The sequence below is a fragment of the Amphiura filiformis genome, chromosome 12 (assembly GCF_039555335.1).
Source record: "Amphiura filiformis chromosome 12, Afil_fr2py, whole genome shotgun sequence".
Taxonomy (NCBI): domain Eukaryota; kingdom Metazoa; phylum Echinodermata; class Ophiuroidea; order Amphilepidida; family Amphiuridae; genus Amphiura; species Amphiura filiformis.
In genome coordinates, this window is record NC_092639.1 from 51266222 (window position 1) to 51291492 (window position 25271).

General features: G+C 36.8%; 1 long non-coding RNA gene across 2 annotated transcripts; it reads right to left on the reverse strand.

The window, feature by feature from the left end:
* On the reverse strand, window positions 1-24815 carry LOC140165409 (uncharacterized). Of its 2 annotated transcripts, none has more exons than XR_011860709.1 (4): window positions 24725-24815; window positions 5180-5344; window positions 4118-4251; window positions 1-65 (listed from the first exon to the last, which is right to left on the reverse strand). It is a non-coding gene; the product is annotated as an uncharacterized lncRNA (long non-coding RNA). The 2 variants fall into 2 exon arrangements; XR_011860710.1 differs by lacking the exon at window positions 24725-24815 and adding an exon at window positions 6760-6808.
* Between the last annotated feature and the right edge of the window lie 456 nt (window positions 24816-25271).

Below are 25271 nucleotides of genomic sequence, written 5' to 3' on the forward strand. Positions count from 1 at the left end.
GCTACTACCACTATAGCTGCATTCCTTACAAGGCTGCTGTGAGTTGAACTCTTTGGATCTATATCCTAAGAATAAAAATAATAAACAAAGAAAAAACATGAGTGAGATGTTGCGACATTTTGATCTGTAAATGTGATAAAAAATTAAATGAAAGATTTCTTTGAAATGATTCAGAATTTTAAAGCAGCTTATACTTGATTTTAACTCTATAGCAAGAAGTTACATCCCCCGTACATGTTTTAAGCTTTGAATGTGATGCAAGCAATGAGTCACACCTATTAAACTATTTATTTGCACTCAATAAAAGAAAATTATGTGAGGTTCTGATTTGCTATTCATTGAATCATGTCATGAAATATCAGCACCTCATCACACCTTTTTTTACATGATAATCAGGACAAGCGCAGAGTCCGGTCATATGTTTTACACGATAATCAGGACAAGCGCAGAGTCCGGTCATATGTTTTACGCGATAATCAGGACAAGCGCAGAGTCCGGTCATATGTTTTACGCGATAATCAGGACAAGCGCAGAGTCCGGTCATATGTTTTACGCGATAATCAGGACAAGCGCAGAGTCCGGTCATATGTTTTACGCGATAATCAGGACAAGCGCAGAGTCCGGTCATATGTTTTACGCGATAATCAGGACAAGCGCTGAGTCTGGTCATATGTTTAAGGACATGAATCACATGATCATGGTGAATTTTGAGCTACTTGGAAAATGGGTCACAGTTTGGGACTTGGCATTCCATGGCATTATTGACCTTTGTGATAATTGGTCCTGTGTCATAAGCTGGGGTACCTTTGTGTTACATCATACATGTAATAATTGTTGAAAATCAGAGGTGGTGTGGCATAAAGTGCTATATCATTTGCTCCATAAATCTGACAATAGTAAAAGTATATATTTTCGGATAGCTTATAATACAGGGATAATAACTTTTGAGTTTCTAATGGATATACATGGTTGCCCAAAATATATACAGGGTGAAACAAAAAGATAAGTGCTTAAAAACTTGTCTATGTAATTTACCTATTTATTTTTCACTGAAATGATTTTAGCTATAATAGTGATATATTTGAAAAGAATATTGATGATGCTTTCACAAAATATACAGTTTGTTTAAGTTTTGCCTGAAGTTAAAATATACAGGGTGTGCCAAAAACCTGTCGAAAATTTATATACAAAATTTGGATAACTGTTTACGTACACATTATTTGGCCATGTATTAACAAATGAATACCCAAATATACTCCAGAATGACTTAAATGTTTCAGATTACAGTAAAAAAGTTAAATTATGCCATACAAAATTATACAGGGTATCATTAAATAGTAACGCAACATAATTTCTGCTATTTTAAATGTACGATATGAAAAGAAAACACAGGTTTAAAACATGAACATGTTTCCTACATGTACATCATCCCATGAAGCAATCCCTTATTACTCATCTTAAAAAGGAATGGAAATTGGCCTTGTTTATACACTTCACCATACATGTATAGGGTGTAACATAAAATTCCATGATTTGATATTTTCGTAGCATAAATTCATCACAATTGTAAGTGATCGTTAACTTCAGACATACCTTGTCCCTTACAAAATGTTTCATACAATGTAATTCCAGTGTACTTTGTAATACAGTGCTTTTAAAGCATCATAACTAGGCATGATAATTGAAATGTGTACAATTTGCCCAATAAACATAGGCCTATTGGAATTTGGAAATTAAAAAAAACCAGATATTTTGAAAAGATTAGGGCCTATTTTGTGATATATTTCACTAAATGCATCCCAAAAAGAAAGTATCCAGTTTGATTTTGGTCCATAAATCAAAGATGGGGTCTTAAATCAAGACCTACCATAAGTATGTTACATATGAATTTATTCCGCACAGTTTGTTACCTCATTTGTCCAAATCGATGCAGAATTAATGACACAATGACTTTTTGAATGCAATCACCTCAATTTTAAAAGTTGTAGTAAATTCCTATTGATTTGGTCCTGCTACTCAACATGTGTAGCGATAGATCAAGAGCATGTGCCGCAGATGTCTGGCAGTCATTGATGCAGCAGGAGGACATACCAGATATTGACTGTTAATTGTAAAGGGTAAAACATTGAGGAAGGAGTAAAAAAAGTATCTGCATTAGCTTGTATTACATAAAACACATGAAGTGAAGTCAAACAGTCTTAGACCATCTCTGTTATTGTGTACCTTTATGAAGAATCTTGAGAAGCAGGAAAACCACATCAATAGGGATTATTGCAACTTTTAAAATTGGGTTGATTGCATTTAAAAGATCACAATGTCATCAATTCTGAATGAGGTATCAAACTGTGCGGAATAAATTCATCTGTAACGTACTTTTGGTACATCTTGATTTAAGACCCCATCTTTGATTTATGGACCAAAATCAAGCTGGATACTTTCTTTTTGGGTTGCGTTTATTTATACATGTACTTCTAGATTCCTAGGGTCAGCAGCTTTCCAAAAATGTATACTCTTAATATACTAGGGTGAATGGCTCAAAAGCTTTTTTTTAAATGTGTATGCAATGAAATTGCGCAACTTAATTCACACTTCGAATTACTGAGTCTTGCATAACCACAAACAGGGTGGTCACGTGACATGCATTTTCTTGAAAAATAAAATAAATAAAATACAAATTCTGATGTTTATATAGCGCCTTTCCCCAGATATCAGAGGTTTGTAATTTCGCTGCCATGGTGAATCATCACAATCAGATCGCCAACCTATCCACACTTAGATCCACCAATTATCTGTGCAACTCCCCAAATTCCATTGGATGAAGGAAGTTTTTGATATTAACCAAACAACTAATAACCGATTTTTGAAAGCAGGAGGAAACTGAAGATCCCGAAGAAAACCTGCGAGAGCGAGCATGGAATCGAGATAACCCGGCCATGCACAAAAGTTCTTGTGCCGCGCCAGGGCTTGAACCCAAGTCCTCAGTGGTGCAAGGCGAGAGAACAACCGCTGCTCTCTCTAGGGGTCTTGTTATAATAAAATCAATTTAATAATATCTAACTGCAACATTTTCCCTTTCAAATGAGACCAAATATTAATATTTCAAATTCAAATTGATTCTGCATAGACTTTATACAGTCCCTCCCCCTAATCCTCCTCCCCCTAATCCTCAGCCACCCTTGGCACATTTCATTTAAAATGTTAAAAAAATAATGACAGTTGATTTTAAAACAGCACTTTACATGACTAATAAAGAATAAATTACCTCAAATTTAAGACCTTAATGAGCCTTCTAGGTAAAGAAATACTCAGGAGACAATGTTTTGTAATCCACACTACACATCAAAATGTAACAAAACCACCTTTTTGGGTACCCCAGTATATGGCACAGGATCAATTATTAAGGAAAACTAAACAGTTTTTATTTTTTAATTTTCTTTAGCTAGTATCACTAGAGATACTTACTAGTAATTTCTTATAACCACCCTTTAATAGATTTGAACTTTGGCATAATTAGTCCATGGAGACACTTGCCTGTAATTTGATTCCTCATCAATTGGTATCACTAGAGCCTTGGCACTTAACCTTGTCCCAATCCAGTCAGTCTGTGTAACCACCCTCTGATAGATTTGGACTTACCGTATTGTTTGTAATAAACGCCCCCTCTAATAAACGCCCCCTCCAATTTTTCTGTGAAAAATGCGAACATTTCCATGACATATCGTGTAGGTAAGCTTAAAACTTGCATCAGTCATGCCAGTCAGAATCGCTAAATTGAATGGACAAAACCTATTATGACTCAACTCCCAACCATTTCATTGCCTAATTATGGTAGAATTTCAAAAATTCCATGCACTTACAGGTGTAATTTTGTTGTATTCCCCACGAAAATATCATTTTCCGTGGGCGCCGCCATCATGTATAGTGTAAATCCCTCCTTTTAATAGGAGCACCATCGGAAATTGAACATGATTTTAAGCCGCTTTTTCACTGACAATTCACTTCCTATAAACGCCCCCTTTTTGGAAAAATGCAACGCCCCCGGGGTATTTATTACAAACAATACGGTATTTGCGCTTAGTATTTGAAACCTTCATGAGGTGTCCATGGAGACACTTACCAGTAATTTGTTATCCTCTTCAGCTGGTATCTTTAGAGGCTTGGCACATAAACTTAACCCTGTCCCCAATCCAGTCAACTTGTGATTTGGACTTCAGTATTTGAAACCTTCTTACATGTTCCCATGTATGATGTCTGTACAGAACAACCAAAGCAAAGGAAAACAAACATAGGCTTTAAAATATAACTGCAAGTTAATTAATTTCTTGTGGTGCCTGGGACCACTAATAGAGTAACCTGGCCTGTGACATTGCACCATTTCAATATTGGGAATAGTTCCTCTTACAATGTATATGATTGTTATAGCAGACATGAAAGAAATTTTTACAGTCATCAACAATCTTGTTCTAGTGAAATTATCCAATTTTGGAATGCGATTTTTAATTGCGTTATTTGCATACCCACCATGTAGTACTTTTTAACTCTTTCATAGTTGACAAAATCTGCATATTATTTATATGCATATCACTTATTGGGAGTGAAATTGTACAAAATAATGCACATGTACTGAGATGTTGATGCATCTAATGCCATTGTCTTCCAGGCTCTCCTTGCCATGTTTTAACTAGGCAACCCACTTCTTTGCCATGCTTCATTACCGATACTTTCTGTGTAATCATTTGAGTTGAACTGCACAGAATAGAATATTAATCAAAACTGTATGGCTATCTCCTTCTACCTTAGGCCCCCAACTTATCAATCACCCCTCATAATAGTGCGGAATTGATCCAATATAAACTAATTCAGCTTTCAATATTGATCAGAGGAATGCATGGTCAGAATTTTGTTTCACAGTGCGAGAATCAATCTTGATTCTTGCAGAATAAATTTGCGGGAATCATTTGATTCTTACAAATCAACTTCTGTATAAACTACAAGAATTTGTGAGAATCAACTTTGATTCACGCAAATCTGTTTACCAGAATCCATGTGAGAATTGATTCTTGGATTCTCACTGAAATTCTGACCCTGGAATGGGGGATAATATTTTACATAATTTATATAAAGCCTATAGTGTCAACACTTGTAAATCTGCCATTATTATGCAGTATGGTTAACTCACCTCATGATGGTTGCACCTATATCACAGAAACTCAATGGACGAAGATCAAATAAAAAGCGCAATATGCAATATGATGATGATGAAGCCATCTTATGTAGCAAGTTTCTCAGTAATACCTAATTATTTGGATGTCAACAGGACAACAAACACTGCTGAGGATCTGATCTGAAATGATAGTGAAGAAAAGTTAATCACAAAACCTATGATTTCTACTTTTTTTTCATTGGTTGGAGACTCCCACCTTAACCCCAATACCCTGTGCTTTTTTGCCAAAAGGGAAGGAGAGAAGAAAGGAAGAAAGAAAATGAAGAGAAAAGTTTTTTTTGGTGTGGTTTTAATCATGAACCCATCAGGGGTAAGCACATGAACGGGATAGCACGTCACAGGTATATATGTACCTTCACCGGTCAAGAGTTTTTGTGTCTGTATGTGTGTTCGGATGATGATGCAATCAGATCACATGGGGTCCTTGCAATTACAGTCCCTTTGTGCATCAAGGGTTTTTTATGTTTGGCAGTGTTAGGGATATACATTTTGTAGAGATGAAGATTTAAATTACAATACATTGAAGTTTGTTGTACTGCTGCGCAAACGTGTAGGTTGAGTTGAAGCTTGACATCCAACATGGATGATACTATAGGCAGGGGTCGATCTACAAAATGAAAGTTACATACACCACTGTAGTTTTTCCCTGAATATGGGCTGAATATCACACAATTTTGCAACATTTTACATGCACAGAACTAATGTTACTACATGCATATATAAAGGACCCCTCTAAATCGAATCCGAAGGCAAATAACAAATTCTCAATCATGAGAAGATGTACCTTCTGCGTCAGCTTACTTTTCATAGAATAACACGATCGCGCGACCTACATGGCCGAACCTTGACCTTGCCTAGCAACGACTGTGTGATTGGTCAATTCTCAAAAGCTGTTTGCTCTGCAAGCGCTGGCCTTTGTGTAGTAAGCACAACACTAATACTGGTGCGTACACAAGTTGGCTCTAAGTCTAATGATCAAGAATTAGATATTTTGCCTACATGTATATAGCCGGGATTATGCACGTTCAGTTGGGTGTCTATAAAACTAAGACCTAAGACCTAAGATCTAAGACCCCATTCATCATGTACAAATTCTTAGGATCTGTAAAACTAAGATCTAAGACCCCAAAACTAAGACCCCAAAACTAAGACCCAAAAATTAAGACCCCAAAACTAAGACCCCAAAACTAAGACCCAAAAACTAAGGCCCAAAAACTAAGACCCAAAAACTAAGACCCAAAAAATAAGACCATTATAACTAAAAGCCATTATAACTAAAAGACCCAATTGGAGATATATTATTGCGATATTCACTGTGCTCGGCAGTGTATTGATTTCTATTATGGTGCACTGTGCAGCATAGTCTGATCAGAGCTAGGTGGGCAATTATATTCATGATGTGGGCATATTACTGTATAGTTTTGTAGCTTAAAGTAAATTAAATAAATCTATTATCTGTGGGCTCAACTATTTGGGCCATTTACAACTGTGTTCCACTTTGTAATTTGTGTGTATGCTTTAAAATGTCAACTTACATGTATTCCTTCACAATGGAAAAAGCAAACAAACAGGAAACAAACTACAGAACCCGGGGTTACCCCCCCCCCCCCCCCCCTTCCTCGCTGGGTCTGGTTAGGAGTGGAATCATATAGTATAATTAGTAGTGTCGCGTCGTCTTGTGTGGATGGGCATATGAAGCTTTCTTGGTCAGGGGACAAAATGATTTAATTTTTCATAACAGTTCTGGTGACATATAGCTGGACATTTTCCTGGCGTGCATCATCATTTTGGTTTTTTAAGGGACCCAACACAAAATGTTCTTAAAACGTTATATAAATGTGTTATTCAAAACGTTTTAATGTCAGGTTATATAAAGGTAATCTAAAAAAAACCTTTATTGGGATAATGTGCGTGATTGAATTTTGGTATGAGAAGATTTTTCCTTCCTCTTTTATTTTATTTTTTCGCTTTTCCCCCTTTTCTTCTTTTCTCATTGTCTTCAGAATTTTTGTTGTCCCATCCACCCCCTCCCTGCTGCAATGATACTGATTGGGAGTAGCTATCATTGCGGGCCCCAGTCATAGGGTTTACCCTTGCTCCACTGATTTCGCTAAATGGTGATAAACTGCGATCATCCTGATCATGGAAATAGAGCTTTATATTATTTCTATGTCCTGATAAAGCAATCCACCCAAAATATTGATTTATCCTGCCTGATCCCTGGTCCTACATGTAGGTTAAAGAAGAAATAAAACAAACAAACAAAACAAATTGTGTCTCACCATACATACCCACATCCATTCTGACCATAAAGGGGCGCACCATTGGATTCTCAGGGTGGGGGTAGGAAGTTTTTTGAAAACCCACTACATGAGCAAAAAAAAAACTTTCCCCACCTGCACTAAAAAAACCAAAAAAAAACCCTTTCCTCACCTGAAAACTGCATGAAAAAAATTCTTTCCCCGACCCCCACTTCCTACCCCCCCCTGAGAATCTAATGGTGCGTCCCTAATAACTCCTGACCATAACATTACATCATGCACTACCAATGTCCCTGACCCTTCCCTGTAAAAATTGTATAACCTTGTACATAGCTTACATTTTAAAGCGTGTGCTGCTCACTATATGTGATTAGCAGCACAGAGATTGCTGATCCTCATATGCATGAATCAGTAATCATATTTTGATATTGTGTTTATTATTAATATAAAACTGATAAAAAGAGCATGCTGATTGTGTTGGTCTTAGTTTTATATGGGTGTTTCTTAGGTCTTAGTTTTTAGGTCTTAGTTTTCAGGTCTTAGTTTTTAGGTCTTAGTTTTTAGGTCTTAGTTTTTAGGTCTTAGTTTTTAGGTCTTAGTTTTTAGGTCTTAGTTTTTAGGTCTTAGTTTTCAGGTCTTAGTTTTTAGGTCTTAGTTTTCAGGTCTTAGTTTTTAGGTCTTAGTTTTTAGGTCTTAGTTTTTAGGTCTTAGTTTTTAGGTCTTAGTTTTTAGGTCTTAGTTTTTGGGTCTTAGTTTTCAGGTCTTAGGTCTTAGTTTTATAGACACCCCGTTCAGTTTCCCACGTGTTTGAATGGAAATTATTTTGCTTACTTTCCACCTGTTTGGGGAGCACAATTCTAAAATATTTTGACAAGTTGACATCAAATGTTCTTGCCAATAGTACATCCAAAGTTGTACTTTTGTGTTTTTGATCGCAAAGATCGGATATTTGTGAGTTTGTGACCCATCACATCTACCATTTCAAGGCAGAAATGAAAATGGATATTTAAAATTAAACATTAGGATAAACTGATGGTTTTTAGCTTTAAAATGATCATCCAAAGATCATCTCATATGAAGTAAGCTGCTGCGATCTGTACCTTTGTAACATTCCGATCGCTTTTGATCACCTATTTAACTCTATTATCGGCGAATTTGCTTGAAATAGCGAGGACAACACTTTTTAGGTTTATTCTAGGAACATCTACAAATATGGTATCACTAGCTGTAAAGAGCATTAAGAAACTTGGACAACGGTACCAAAAACAGCTAGCTCAAAGTATGGGGGAGTTATACTTATTTGAAGTTGTGAAGGGTAGCGGAATTTGTTGGTCATTTTTTGTTTATGGTACCCTGGATTTATTTGTCTAGCACTTGTATATTTTTACAAGTAACACTTACAAATCTGGTACCAATGTAAATGGCATTAAAAAAGAAAGACAATGGTGCCAGAATCAGCTATATAACTTAAAATATGGGAGGTTATGCCTATTTAAAGTCATGTGAAGTTTACTGGGGTTTTTGTGAGTCAATTTTTGTGTACAATACAGCATTATTGCCTCCAAGAAACAAATAAATAAATAGTGTAAGTAAATAAACAAGTACATTTAGGAATGAATGAATAAAGGAATATAAAAAAAAAAAAAAATGAATATGTAAGGGACCGTTCATTATTTATAGGGGAGGGGGGGCCGGGAGGATTTCAAAATTGAGTTCATAAAGTTACACAACCCCCCCTATTAGCAGCATCTAAAATTACATAACCCCCTATTGCCGCCAAAAAAAAAAACGTAACCCCCCATATCGAGAAATACATTTTGCTGGTAGGCCTATACCATGGCTGGATTCACCTTTTGATGGCCCCTGGGCATGGCAACATGATTGCCATGCAACCTCTGCATATCTGGCTCTTCTCCCCACAATTGTAATCCAAGTTTTTTTCTGTCCCCAGAAAATATGCTATTTCAATGCTAAAATTCAAAGAGAGATGTATCAGAGTCACCGAGCCGGGGGAGGGGGGCAAAATTTCCAAATCGTCCCACTGATCTGCTACTAAAAGAACATTACCTGGACAAATGCGCTTGAAGCGCATGAAAAAAACCAGCAAAAATGAACAAAATTGAGGACAATATGTGGCCTAAAATTATTCTAAAGGATGATGCATATAGGGCTTTCACAACTTTTGGTTAATTTAGTCCCAGTAAATACAAGTTTTATGCTGTTTCCAAGCATCAGAGGAGCTGCCCTACAGCCCTAGCACTCATATTTATGAATTATAGAGTGGATGGAATTATACATTGTAACTCTCATTTTTGAGATTCGTGTTCAAGTTCAAGATGAAAAAAAAAACACCAGAATTTAGAAGGGCCCGTCTCGCAGATCTACTCACAGAATGGTTTTTCTGAGATTCGCGCGCGGCAATTTGGCATTTTGATACTAAATGGGGTTAATCTAGGGTCTAAAATAGACCAAAAGGAAGACGCAAATCATAAGTTTTGTCACAATACATCTGTCGACTGATCAGGGGAGGGGACTGACTTCCCACCCTGCCATATATGGCTAATGTGCTGATGAACAGTGGCATAGATTTCGAAGTATTTTGAAGTATTATGTGAATCCAGCACCTGTTTTTTGGTGAGAGAATAAGTTTATGACACCAATGCGTGTGAAGCGCACAAAAATGTTGCCATATTGAAGCTAAACTCAAAACATGGTGCAGGAATAGATTCGCGCGAAGCGCGCAAAAATTGACATTTTTGTGGCTAAAATGGCCAAATATGAGGTAAATATCATAATCATAGTGAATAATTTAATATTAAATTTCACCTGACCCCCCCTATCAGGAAAAATAAAATCACATAACCCCCCTGTTTGTTAAAGTGAAAATCACATAGCCCCCCCTACATTTTTCCCGGCCCCCCCTCCCCTGTAAATAATGAGCGGTCCCTAATCATAATCCAATGTGACCCATGCAACACATGAACATGTTCTGCCAGTACCATTAGTTACTTGTCAACCTCATCTGACACTGCACTACTCAACTTTAGTATTGAAAAAAAATACAAAGGAAGTGAAAAAAAAATGAAAAAAAAAAAATTACACAGATTCTTAAAGTATCGTATATGTAGAGTTAATAAAAGTAGTAACAAAAATAATATCACTGAATTAAGGGCTGGGGTATGAACGTTTGGACAGTATTTATTTTGGGACATTCAGACATATCGAATTGCATTCTGAATACGAAGAATGTCATTCTGATATCAAATAATTTTGAAATTCGCAATTTAATACACATTTTATGGCAAATCATTAAAAATTAATATTTTTGATATTTAACAGTACTCGAAGTAAACTTTATAAATCTGATGATTTATACTTAAAGTGTATGTGGGTGGGATGAAAAGTCGACGATCAATTGAAAATTTTGACCTTTCGTATAGAAGATATGGATTTTTTTTTCCAAAACACCAAAAAAAATTAGGTCATTTTGGGAAAAAAATCCGTATCTTCAATATGAAAGGTAAAAATTTTCAATTGACCGTCGGCTTTTCCTCCCTGCTACATACACTTTAAGAATATATCATTAGATTTATATAATTTACTGAGGACTGATATATCAAAATTTGAAAATATCAAATTTTTATAATTTGTCATAAAATTTGTATTATATTATGATTTTCAAAAATGAAAATTATTTGATATCAGAAAGACATGCTTCAGATTCAGAATGCAATTCATAGGTCTGAGGTGCTCTCATGTCCCACAAAAATATTGTCGAAAAGCAATAAACGCTCATTTTAGATCCCTTAAGTGTGCATTTTGCATTTTACCACATACGACATGACCCGATATGCGCTACACCTCCCACCCCGGCGCCAGCCCGATCAGGAACAATACATGCACCGCTCCCCGTATTGTCGTATTTTCACGGCCAATTGCAAATACGGGTCATCACAGTAATTCCCTTTAGTTTGCGCATCTATGCGCGATGGATTTCTGCAGAAGAATGACCACAAACATCTTCAAAATTGTAGTATATTAATTGGGAATACGCCCATGCATCCCGACTTATCATAATACGGACCTGATATCGCCCAGGACGTTGCCTTCGACCTTTTGATAATCACTGGACTCTATACCATTCTGGTAAGTCCCACCTTAAATACATAATATTGGCGATGAGGATCGTTTTAATGGAACCTACAGCAAAGTTTCAGGTGACGGAACTGTTATAGCACCTACGGATAACTTGGCTAACGTACGACAGACATTTTGGGACTTTAAAACAGTGATTTACGATCGCGACTTTTTGACTCGCGAGCAGACGACATACACGACGTAACTGCAGAATTTTGCACCGAAGAGATAAGCTTACCAATCGACGATTATGGCAAGCCAAGGGGGCCAAAAGCGTGGAACAGCTACGCGTAGCTTCTTTCTCGTTACGAGCAGCTGTTTGACCAATCAAAATAGTCAAATTTAATCACGTGGTTGGGTCGTTAGCTGCGCGTAGTATAGTTATAGGTATCCTCTTTCACAATTATTATCTTGTAATTAATTTACGGAATTAGCATAGATAACTAACGGGAAAAGGAGGCCAAATCACAGCACCTTTCAAGAGAATATGTTGTTAATGCCTGGGTAAAATGACACAAAGCATATTTATTTAGTGTTTCCAAGTTTACACCGTGTTTAATAGCAAGTAACTTTATACTGGGCTGTAATAGCGTGCAGGGATATGAAGGTCAAACAACAACTTCTACTGATGTAAAGCGCTGTGTAAAGATACTGCAGGGAAAGCGATATCACATGCCACTGTGTAAATATGGAGAGAGTAAAATGGGTCATCATTTTTTTCGGAACGGGGGGGGGGGGGGTCCTAAATTTACAAAAAGTCGGCGCCAATAAATTGCGGCCCTCACTATTTCGGCATCAACATGTTATGACCCCCGACTCCCACCACCGATACACCTTACCCCCTAGACAGGCTAAAATTGTATTGAAATCAGTCTTTTTGAATACAATAAACACACTATCTGTAGTCATCTTGTGACTCCTTACATTTTGTCATTATCAATTTATGACCCCCTCCCCTTATTTTTCTTTCCAAAAAGTATGACCCCTATATTTGGGATCCCTTCCGAAGAAAATGATAGCCCCTAAATATAGAACAATCATCATTCTGTTCAGATATTACATGTACTTTAATAGCACCTATACCATTTTTTGCTGATATACTACAGATATTTTCATTTACAAAAATTAAGAGCGTAATATTTGTGAGAGAGGATGTTTACATCAGCTCCACGTGTTTAAAAGCGCGAATCTGATTGGTTAATAAGCTGCACGTAACGAGAAAGAAGCTGCGCGTAGCTAGTCCCACGTTCTGAGCCGCTTAGCTTGCCATAGACGATCCACTCGACAATCGCGATGTCACGAAGGCCAATTTTTGAGGAATTTAATGATCAGGATGGCGACATTGAATGTTATTTGGACAGATTATCACGATATTTTATATTGCTGACACGGAAGATAAGATGCCAAAAAGGAGAGCAATACTCCTGAGTAGCGTTGGAAATAATGTCTACAAAACATTACGGGATGTCAGCTACCCAGATCCGCCTCACGGTAAGACCTACAAGGAATTAGCAGACCTGTTAAAGAAGCATTTAGACCACAACGCTCAGTAGTAGCAGAAAGATTTAGATACAGATCGTGTAAACAACAACCTGGTCAATCTATCAGTGATTATGCTACCAACTTGAAATTAATTGCTTCATGTGAATTTCAAGGTGATCAGTTGGAGCAGAATTTAAGAGATCAGTTCATTTGTGGTTTGTAGATCTGAAGATACGATAGAGAAATTGTTGGGTCCCCAAGCAAAGGATTATAATTTTGCTCAAGCGGTAGACATGGCAATAGCTGAAGAAGAGGCAACAAAGAATGTTATTAAAGGATATCAGCGGTAAAACGCCATCAACGGTAAACAAAATAGGACATGGACGAGGTAACAACAGAAGTTCTGGAAGTGGACGGGGGAGATTTAGACCCACAAGTTTGGTCAACGGAAGTCAACCACCAACACGGACGGCAGACCCAACAACAACCATGACAATGGTAAACGCAAGTGCTACAGATGTGGTTTGACAAATCATTCGCCAAATGAATGTAAATACAATAATTTTACGTGTTTCAAGTGTAATCGAGTAGGACATTTGAAATCAGAATGTGGTCATGCAACTTCAAGCTACCATGCAAAACAAAACACAGTACGCTACGTAACGGAAGACGATGAACAATTTGAAGATTTTCGTGACGCTACTTTCACCATTACGACTACAGACGATAGTGACGATAAACGAGACGATACGCATGATGACGACAAACAAGATAACGCGCAAGACAGTGTAAATTACACATCGTCAAAACCAGTTTTCCTACCAGTGGAAATTGAAGGAGTGAAATTACAGATGGAGTTGGACACGGGAGCAGGACCGTCGATGGTCAACATCAAGGATTATCTGAAGCATTTCAGTAATTTTCCATTGAAATCAGTGTCTCGTCCACTACATGCCTATGCCGGTACACCTTTGAACTTGGCAGGTGAGATCAATGTTGATGTAAAGTACCAAGATCAACATGCAGGATTACTTCGATTAGTTGTTGTAGATGCAGACAGCTATGCACCACCATTATTTGGTAGAGATTGGCTAGCGGAGATAATTTTAGACTGGCATAATTTGTTTCCACAACAAGGTCAATACAGTGTCAAGAGTTCATGCACGGTGCCTGAATTGAAGCAGAAGTATAGTGAGGTATTTCAACCAGGATTGGGTACAGTGAAAGGTATGAAAGCAACACTTCATGTGAAGGAAAACGCAGTTCCAGTATTTCACAAAGCACGACCCGTACCGTACGCCTTACGTCCAGCGGTAGATAGAGAATTACAGAGAATGCAAGATGGAGGTAGTATCGTACCTGTAGATTTTAGTGAATGGGCGACACCCCTGGTTTGCATACCAAAGCAAGACGGAACGGTGAGATTATGTGGAGATTATAAAGTTAAGGCCAACCAAGCGATACATACAGACGAATTTCCAATGCCGACGCCAGAAGAAGTATTCAGCAAGATGGCGGGAGGTGAGAAATTTACCAAAATTTACTTGAAATGCGCTTATCAACAGATGTTGTTACATGTAGATGACAAATCACAAGAATTGGTGATAATATCCACATGGAAGGGGTTATTCCGCTATACACGTTTACCCTTCGGAATTTCCTCGAGTCCAGCCATTTGGCAACGATTCATGGATCAAGCTTTGGCAGGATTGGATTACACATGTGCCATCATGGATGACATTTTAGTAACAGGAAGAAACGATAAAGAACATCTTCACAATCTGGAGAAAGTACTTCAACGACTGCAGAAGTATGGACTACGAGTAAAACCAGAGAAATGCAAGTTTATGGAACAGCAAGTGGAGTACATGGTTAAAGAATTTCAGCTCAAGGAATTCAGCCTACGGATCACAAGATCAAACCTATCAAGGACGCACCACAACCGCAGAATGTTACGGTAGTGCGATCATTTCTAGGCATGGTGAATTTTCAAGCTCAATTCGTACCTCATCTGTCTACGGTGATACATCCACTGAATGAACTGTTATGCGATAAACCATGGAACTGGACAGACGCCTGCACGACAGCTTTTGAGACAGTCAAGAACATATTGACATCTGAAAAGATACTGACACACTACGACTCACAATTGCCGTTAGAGTTGGCAGCGGACGCTTCGCCATACGGTGTTGGAGCGGTGATCATGCATGTTTACGAAGATGGATCACGAAGACCTGTCGCATATATGCATCACAAAGTCTGGACAAGCATGAGAAGGGTTACGCTCAACTCGACAAAGAAGCCTTGGCAATTATGTTTGGACTCAAGAAATTCAGAATGTACCTTTACGGAAGAAAGTTCACAATTCTGACTGACCACAAGCCTTTGGAACGAATACTAGGACCAAAGACCAGTATACCAACATTGGCTGCACAACGTCTGCAACGATGGGCTATTACGCTTTCAGCATTCACATATGTGACTCCTCGCCACAACTGAGCCTGGATGTCGCCAATCATCATTTTTGAGATATTCAACCAAAATATTCTGCTTGAAATTAGCTTTAAAATGATGTATATCATGTCTATAGTACTTGACATTTAAGTAGTGAAAAATCAATAAAACAGTCAATAAATCCTTTCTTTCCTATTGTTTATTGTTAAGTTCGATGGAGCATATCTCAATAGTGGCACTGGCGACATCCGGGCTCAGTTGTGGATAGGAGTCACATATGACATCAAGTACATCCCAGCAAAGCAGAACACGCTAGCAGACGCCTTGTCACGTCTACCATTACCAGTGATAGAGAAAGAAGAAGACGCAATCTTCAGAGTAGAAGACAAGATGTTGGAGAATTTACCAATAACGAGCAAGGAGATCCAGAACGCGACACAACGTGATCCAGTATTGTCAAGAGTACTGGAGTTTACTAGAACTGGATGGCCATAGGAAGTAGACGATTTACGTTTGAAACCCTACTTCAATCGCAAATCGAGCTCTCAGTAGAACAAGACTGCATATTATGGGGCCTAAGAGTGATTGTTCCAGCAAGGTATCAACAAGATATACTGCAAGAGTTACACACAGCGCACCCAGGTATGGTTAGAATGAAGGAGATTGCACGCAGTTGGGTTTGGTGGCCAAACATGGACAACGAAATTGAAGAGACGGTCAAACTGTGTTCCAGTTGTCAACAAGTGAAAAACAAGCCAGCAGCAGCACCTTTGATGCCCTGGATGTGGCCTGGAGCACCATGGCAACGAGTCCATATAGATTTCGCTGAGAAAGATGGACAAAATTTCCTAGTCATTACAGATGCATACTCAAAATGGCCAGAAGTAATACTAATGAAGAGTACGACAGCACTGGCGACAGTTAACGTGCTACGAGAATTATTCACGAGATATGGGTTACCACTTCAAATCGTAAGGCGACAACGGTCCGCAATTCAGGAGCAGTGTTCAAATATGCCTCAAAAGTTACAGGCCAACCGGGCTTGACCTTAAAAGTTACCAGGCCAGCCGGGTCGGCAACTAGATGTCAGTCAGAAAAGTTACCGCCAGGCCAAAAGTTACAGGCCAATGGCGGCTGACCAGCCCTATTTCAATGCTGTTCAGGAGCGAAGAATATCAAAACTTCCTGAAGAAACAAGGAGCAAAAAGTATAAGAGTATCACCATATCAACCCTTTAGCAACGGAGCAGCTGAACGAATGGTACAATCATTCAAGAAAGGTATCAAGCGCAGCTACAGGGAATATACAACAAAGATTGGACAACTTCTTAATGACATACAGATCTACCAAACACGCAACAACAGGATGCAGTCCAGCGAAGCTGTTTATTGACGAGAAATCCGAACACGACTATCGCTAGTTCGTCCAAATCTGCAAGAACGAGTCATCAGTAAACAAGCAATGCAGAAAGACCATTATGACATGCACAGCAAATACAGAGAATTCTTTCCTGGTGAGGCAGTGCTGGTGAAAGATTGTAGAAAGGAGCAAACATGGTGGCCTGGTACCATTGCAGAGTGGTCAGCGCCTAAGTCGTACATTGTGACGCTTACGGATGGAAGAGTTTGGAAACGACATGTAGATCACTTACGGAGAGGAGAGGTGATGTCATCGCGACAAGCTACTCAAAGCAATTTGCTACCATCAGCTACAGAGAGTGATTTGACACTAACGCCGTTTCAAAGATCAACTCCAAGGGAATGGACTCCAAGAGAAACGAGTCCAAATCTTACGACTCCAAGTGAAAGCACTAGTGACAAGACACCGGTAGATGTTCCAAGTCCAGCGATAGTACATCTCGGAACTGTTCCGGAAGCAGCAGCTCAAAGAAATGCACGTCCAAGTCCATCATCAGTGCCACGTCGCTCGCAGAGGAATACACGACCTCCGCGGAGACTGATTGAGGAGCTGTAACTAGGTCACAGAAGAACTATGTATTATATGTTACGTTTTAAAAGTTGAGTTAGCCAAGTTACGCGTTCAAGAACATTGTTCTACAAGTTTGGAGTTGAAGTTATAAACTGTTTGTGTTACGTTATCCCATCCTCGTCGCCAATATTATGTATTTAAGGTGGGACTTACCAGAATGGTATAGAGTCCAGTGATTATCAAAAGGTTGAAGGCAACGTCCTGGGCGATATCACCTCCGTATTATGATAAGTAGGGATGGGCGTATTCCCAATATACGGTACTACAAAAATACTCTAAAATTTCATATTATGGTGTAATATAGGTGTAATGGTCTCCTTCTGCTCCATTTCATTCATTCATTCATTCATTCATTTATTTTTTTCACTCATCAAATAGCAATAAAACATAGGATACATACAAAATCAATAATACAAGTGAGAGTGAAGGAATCACAGGAAAGGCCAAGAAGAGGCCTGAAAGTCTGTGATCCCTTGATTGGTTAATTCATCATTAGACATGGCAGCAGATTGTCATTTCAATGAAGAAGCAACAGTAAGCTGTCATATCTTGATATGGATTAACCTAAATACATGAAAAATAACAGTAAACAATAGTAAATAAGAAAATGCACAACAATAAGTAATATAACATATAAATACCCAACGTGGTCATATAAATCAGAAACAATAGGAATTAATAGTAACTTTGCATAAGATGTTTTTTAAATACATGGCGGAATTGATTAATCGATGATGAACATTTAATGCTGTTATCAACATTATTCCATAATTTAGTAGCTGCATATTTAATAGATTTTTCACAGAAAGCTCTTTTGATAAATGGAAGCCTCAGACGATCTTTATATCTGGTGTTTAAGTCATGGATCTTAGACTGTTTTACAAACAAATCATCAAAAACACTCGGTAAAAGTCCATTATCATGTTTGTACATAAATAAACCAAGTTCAAATGTATACATATCCCTGACACTTAAAGTATTATACCTAATCAGTAAGGGATTAGTGCTACTTCTATAATCACTTGCACTTATAATAATGAAGTGCCCTCTTTTGAATTTTAAAAAGCTAATTTATGTATGATGAACATGCACTTCCCCAATCTACAATACCATAATTGATATACGGTAATATCAAAGAGCAATACAATGTATATAACGCCTCATGTGGGAGGAAGTTTTTAATTTATTAATGATACCGACATTTCTTGAACATGTTTTACAATATTATCAATATGTTCTTTCCAAGTGATATTCTGGTCAATTTGTAGACCTAGAAACTTAGTGCTTGGCACTTTTTCAAGCGGTGTTCTTGAGTGCCTGTCAGAGTCAAGAAACAATTGCAAATTGTACTCAGGTTTTGTGTTCTTCTTGGTACGAGTAACATATAATTAGTTTTTTAGCATTGACAGATAATTTATTTACCTGGAACCATCTATTCACATTAATAAGCTCTTTGTTGAAGACCTCCTCAATAACATTAAACTGATTGTGAGAGTAAAATAAATTGGTGTCATCAGCAAATGAAATCACATCAAGTGACTCAGTAATTAAGTGAATATCGTTAACATATATAATGAAAAGCAGTGGACCCAGTATTGAACCTTGAGGCACACATGAAGTAAGTAAGATTTTTCTGTTGAGATGGAACACCATTATAATAAACATATTGTTTTCTATTACTCAAATAATCTTCAAACCATCTGTGTGTAATACCTCTAAAACCATAGTGATAGAGTTTATCAAGCAATATTGTATGGTCTATAGTATCAAATGCTTTTGATAAATCTAAAAACACACCTGCTGTAAAATTGTCATTGTCAACAGCTTCAGTAATTTTGTTAACCAAGTCAATCACTGCCATATATGTGCTGTGGTTTTTCTAAAACCATACTGACGTTTATATAAAATGCGATGGTGATCTAAATATGACATGCATCTGTTAAATACAAGTCGTTCCAGAATCTTTGAGAAAATTGGTAAAACAGATACTGGGCGATAATTTGAAAACAAATCATTATCATCCTTTTTATACAGTGGAATTACCTTCGCTACTTTAAAACTGTCAGGTATTTTACCAGTACAAATAGACTCGTTAAAAATTATCTGAAGTGGTTTTACTATCATTGGAGCAACTTTTTTTATTATAAATGAACCAAGTCCATCATACCCTGGACTTTTGTTGGAGTCCAATCCATTGATTATTTTAGGATTTCGTGCTCAGTGATAGGTGTAAAAAACATGCTGTTGTTATGACAGATTTTACTCTTTGACAGATAATGCGAATAATCAATACCTGGAATACATTCAATTGATGAAGCCAAATTTGGACCTATGTTAACAAAGTAATTATTGAAGCCATTTGCAATGTCATTTGGATCTGTGTATACTTTATTATTATCACGAAATTTGTTTTTTTATTTTTTTTATTTCTTTTTTTCCAGTGTACATTTTACAATCATAGTTTACTCAGATAAATACAGAAATTTTGATTTTTATACACCAGGTATTTTTTAAATATTAAACAATACATAAACAGTACCAGCACACACACACTCTCACATACATATTTATATAGCATTTGAATTGTCTAGCTTTTACAATAAGAACAAAATGTTTAGTTGAAAAGTCCCTTCCAAACCTGCCATTTATTTTGATAAACTCGGTATTTTGAATCTTTTAAAAGAATGAATCTTTCCAATTTATGATAATATTCTATTTCCTTCTGAAGAGGGATAAAAGAAAGGGTTGAATTTTGGCATCTTTTTCTGTATATATAAAACTTAGTTAGAATGAGAATTAAATTGATAGCACTATTTAGTTTTCCTAAATCTGTCCCAAAAAGAATATGATTTCGGTTGAATGTGATAGGTATACCGAGTTTTTGTAAACACCAGGTTTCGAGCTGAGACCAAATGGGTTTAACCTTTTACAATCTGATAAAAGATGAATTATCGTTTGGGTTCCTTGTTGCAAAAAGTACATATATTATCATTTCTTTTGCCAATTTTAAACATAAATGTATTTGTGGTAAGAATTCCATTTAAAATTCTGTACTGAAACCACCGTAATTTTGTATCCATTGTACATTTAAATGGCAACAAAGAATATACCTTCCATTCATCATCTGAAAAGCTACTATTTAATTTTACTTCCCATTTTCGTTTTGCTCTTGGTATCTTTGAGGACATAAGTTGTTTACAGATTGATCTGCAACCTTTTTTATCTTTTAAAATAAAACTGAAATGAAATGGTATAAACGGCTTAGGAATTGCAATAAATGTAGCGTTTTCCTGAAATAGATGCTTGAAATTACTCTTAATTGCGCAAATTACACTGTTGTATTCCAAAAAATTTAGCCGTAATCCATAATTTGTTTCAATTTCATGAAGAAAGAGAAAACGGTTTTGGTTAACATGGACAAGGTCAGAGACAAAATCAATACCTGCTGTCCGCCATTTTTTATATTTTATTTCTTTACCACCAATCTTAAACCATTCGTTTTCCCATAAACATGATCTTAACACATCATCAATTGTATTAGGATTGTGTTTTTTCTTTACCTTAGACCAAGATAAAAGAACTTCTTTCCAAAAAACACTTTGGGAATTTTTTTGCTACTTTTAGTGTATAATTTATACCCTTTTCAAGATCATTAATATGTATACCAGTTAAAATAGAAAAAACATCAATCCTTTAGCATCAATACATCCATTTACAATTCGTCTAATCCATGTACATTTCAGTGCTTCAAAGAATAAATCTACTTTAACCAATCTTAATCCACCTTCAGAATAATCATTTGACAATTGATCTCTACTTATTTTATCTCTTGTACCTTTCCAAATAAAATTATAGATTTTCTTTTGTAAATCTTTTATAAAGTCTTTTGACGGGTTAGGAATTGAAAGAACAAGGTGGTTAAACTTTGGTATCAGTAGGGATTTGACTATAGTTATTTTTCCAAAAACTGTCAAGTTTCTTTTAGACCAATGATGCATTACCTTTGTCACCGACTCCATAACCTTATCATAGTTCAAATTAACCATTTCAACCAAATTGGTTGAAAATTGTACTCCCATGCAATGCAGAGAATTTTCCGTCTTCAACCCACTTTAGATTTTTATTTGTAATGGCAGGGTTTGGTTTTCTACCTCTAAGTGACCCAATATACACAGCATTTGTTTTATCCTCGTTTATTTTCAACCCTGACAAACGCTCAAACAAATCCAGTGTTTTTAACGTTTGTAGTAAACTTTCATTACTTCCATTTAAGATCACAGTCGAGTCATCAGCGTATTGGGTGATTTTACAATTAATATTTTCAACTGTAATACCACATATATCAGTATTTTTTTTTATTTTTTAGCCCAACATTTCAGCACAAATTAGAAAGATATAAGGGGACAAAGGGTCCCCCTGTCTGCAACCTCTACCTAAATCGAATTGTTTTGAGGAATTTCCATTTACCAACACTGAGGATTGACTTTTATTATAAAAAAGTTTGATCCATTTTGTAAAAGATGGACCGATATTTAGAAAGTCTAATGTTTTAAAAATGAATTTATGAGAAACGGAATCAAACGCTTTTTCAAAATCTATAAGCAATAGCATACCTGGTTGGTCATGTAATTTTGTGTATAAAATTAAATCATAAAGTAATCTTATATTTTCTCCAATATACCTTCCTTTCATAAAACCTTTTTGATCATCATTTATTAGGCTTGGTAAAATCTGTTTCATTCTTTCAGCAATACACGATGAAGCTAGTTTATAGGTTATATTTAACAAAGTAATAGGACGCCAATTCTTTAGGAATTGTTTTGGTTTGTTTCCTTTAGGAAGGAGGGTAATAATCCCTAATCTCTGCGTAAACTGATAATTCCCTGATTCATATGAGTAGTTCAGAGAACGTAAGAGAAAACCTCCCAAGTCTTGAAAAAAACTTTCCAAAATTCAGTGGTAAACCCATCAGACCCAGGACTTTTATTGTTTGACATTTTCTTCAAGGCAGTTAAAAGTTCGTTATAAGTCAAATGCCCTTCGAGCTTTTTTAATTGATCTTGAGTTAATTGAGGTAAATCTGATCTTGAAAGATTTTGGTCGAATTTCTCCAAATATAAATTGTTGTCTTTATCACGAAATTTGGTGGTGAAGTTTGAACTTTTGTTTTTATTCAGTATATTTTTAAGTATTTTCCAGGTGTTTCTCATATTGTTTCTGTATTTATTTAGTTTATTTGTAAAGTAACTTTTTTTGGCTTTCCTGAGGAGTGAGTTTAATTTATTTCTGTATATTTTATACCGATCTTGCTTGTCAGTCGTACGATGTTTCAAAAAAGATTTATACAATTTATTTTTATGGTTAATTGATTTTAAGAGACCTTTTGTTATCCACGGAGAATGTGGTTCTTGATTATTTTTACGATTGATTTTTTTTTATTAGAGTACGCATTCATCATACAAGTCATTGAATTTAGATATGAAATTAATTAGTATACATTGTATCCACCTCTTCAGTTAGAACGTCATTCCAATTAACTAATGAAAGTCTTTTTAATAACAAATTTATATTATCATCCGTAACTTGTCTTTTATATTCAGTTTGAGTTTTACTAGGTGTAGCATTATTTCCATCTATTTTTATATTAGTGTTAGTCAAAATGGGAAAATGATCACTGATATCTACTACAAAGATTCCAGATTGGTGCTTGGCACAACAATTATTCGTAATAATATTGTCAATAATAGTTGCAGATGTTCTGGTAATACGAGTCGGTTTATCAATTGTTGGGTAAAACCATAAGAATAGATTGTACTCAAGTAATCATTAATATGTTTATTGCTCTTTTCTTTAAGCAAATCAATATTATAATCACCCAAGAGATAGCTGATTTTGTTCTCAGCTGAGCTGAGTTTGTTTAGAACATAATCAAACTCAGAGTTAAAAAGCTCAATACTATTTCCTGATCAACAACTTTTTACGCCAAAAACCATGAAAATCTTACCTAAAAAATAGACCTCAAAAACTGACAAATTAGGGCTTTCCCAAAACAAACCCTGTCGTGTTTGGTATGAGTGCAAAGGTCACAAAATTTCCCATAAAATGATGACATCCAGGTAAGTCTCGTGGATAAATCCAAATCGAGATTTCGTGAATTTCAAGCAGACGAAAAAATGGATCGAGTCGCTACGGTGGTAACTCCTGAACTTCAACAAGTTCATGAATGACATTAAAAAACATGCTTAATGTTCTTTTTTTTGTGTAAAACTTTACATAATCAGAAAATTTCATCTTTAAACTCTGTAAAAACAATTTCCTATTTATATTGTATTTGGAGTTTTGGAGTTTCACACACAAACAGATACAAATGCGTAAATCATCATAATGCGCTGATCTCGCTACTTGAAAACATGTGAGTTCATGTTGTGTAAATATAATTAGCATGGACACAAATAAAATTACGATGCGCGATGCAATACAATGCAATTTGAATGCGCAGCAGATCTATAAAAATAACGTGACCCGCTTTTAGCACCAGAAATTAGCAATGCATGGCGCGAACCTGCACGCCAACAGCCGCTTCAGGCGTTTTGTGCAGAAACCACATCAAGATTTGCGAGGAGAGCGTGGCCTAGCGGTTAAGGCATAGGACTGTGACCCCAAGGGGCTAGGGTTCGAATCCCAGGTCCGGCTCTTTGTGTCCTTGAGCAAGACACTTCACTCTACTTGCTTAGTGCTTCGGAGGGCACTTTAAGCTGTCGGTCCCGTGTACATGCATATTTTCTCACATTAATGTAGTGTGCACGTTAAAGAACGTCACAGGCTATTCGAAAAGAGCAGGGGATCATCCCGGTCATGTTGACTGTACTTCAAAATACACTCATCTACTCTAGGTTCCAGAGTAAAAAATAAGTACAGCTTGTCTGTACGCAGTGCGACAATACTCATACATATGAGGGAGGCACTTATAAGGAAGAAGAAGAAGAAGATCAAGATCAAGAATTAGACTAGTACAGCCATCCGGTGCCGGTGGCATGTGAGAGTACCGTACACAAAACAAATTTGGTAAAAAAACGCATAATTTCAATTTTTCAGAGCTGGAGAGCTTTGCGACAGACCTCTCTTTTAATTTGACCTAATGCCACCCAATACAATAATTACAACCACTGAAACTTACCAAAATATACACATGTTTTGCTTGAAATCTGCAAACGATCAGCAACTTCTGAGTAATTCTGACCAAACTTTTTTTAAAGCCGACTGGCCCGGCTGAGTCAGCCGAGCTTATACGCAGACTGTCTCCCAATTTGAAGGGCGCACACCACTAAATAATCGCCCCATTGAGGGTTTTTGGGCGAGAAACATGGGTTTTGGCCTACTTATTCCTCACAGCGTTGCAGAAAATAATCGTGCTGTCTATGTAATCAGGAAACTACAGAGGCGATAGTGTACCCCGGGGGGGGGCACTCCAACTTTGGAGGTGACGCGTATGTGGGGCTGTTAAGACCCCCTTTTCAGCGTCGCTGTCACCCAAAGACCCCATATTTTAGGTAACCCACCCGGGTAACCCAGGCAAACCTTAGTTAACACATTTGCTAGTCAGTCAAATTCGCTGACAATGTCAATGCAAATTTACATAGAAATTTAAAACAACTGTTAGAAGAAGGAAACCTACATAAATATGTTTTCTATACTTCACTTGACCCAAATGTATGATTTTTCCA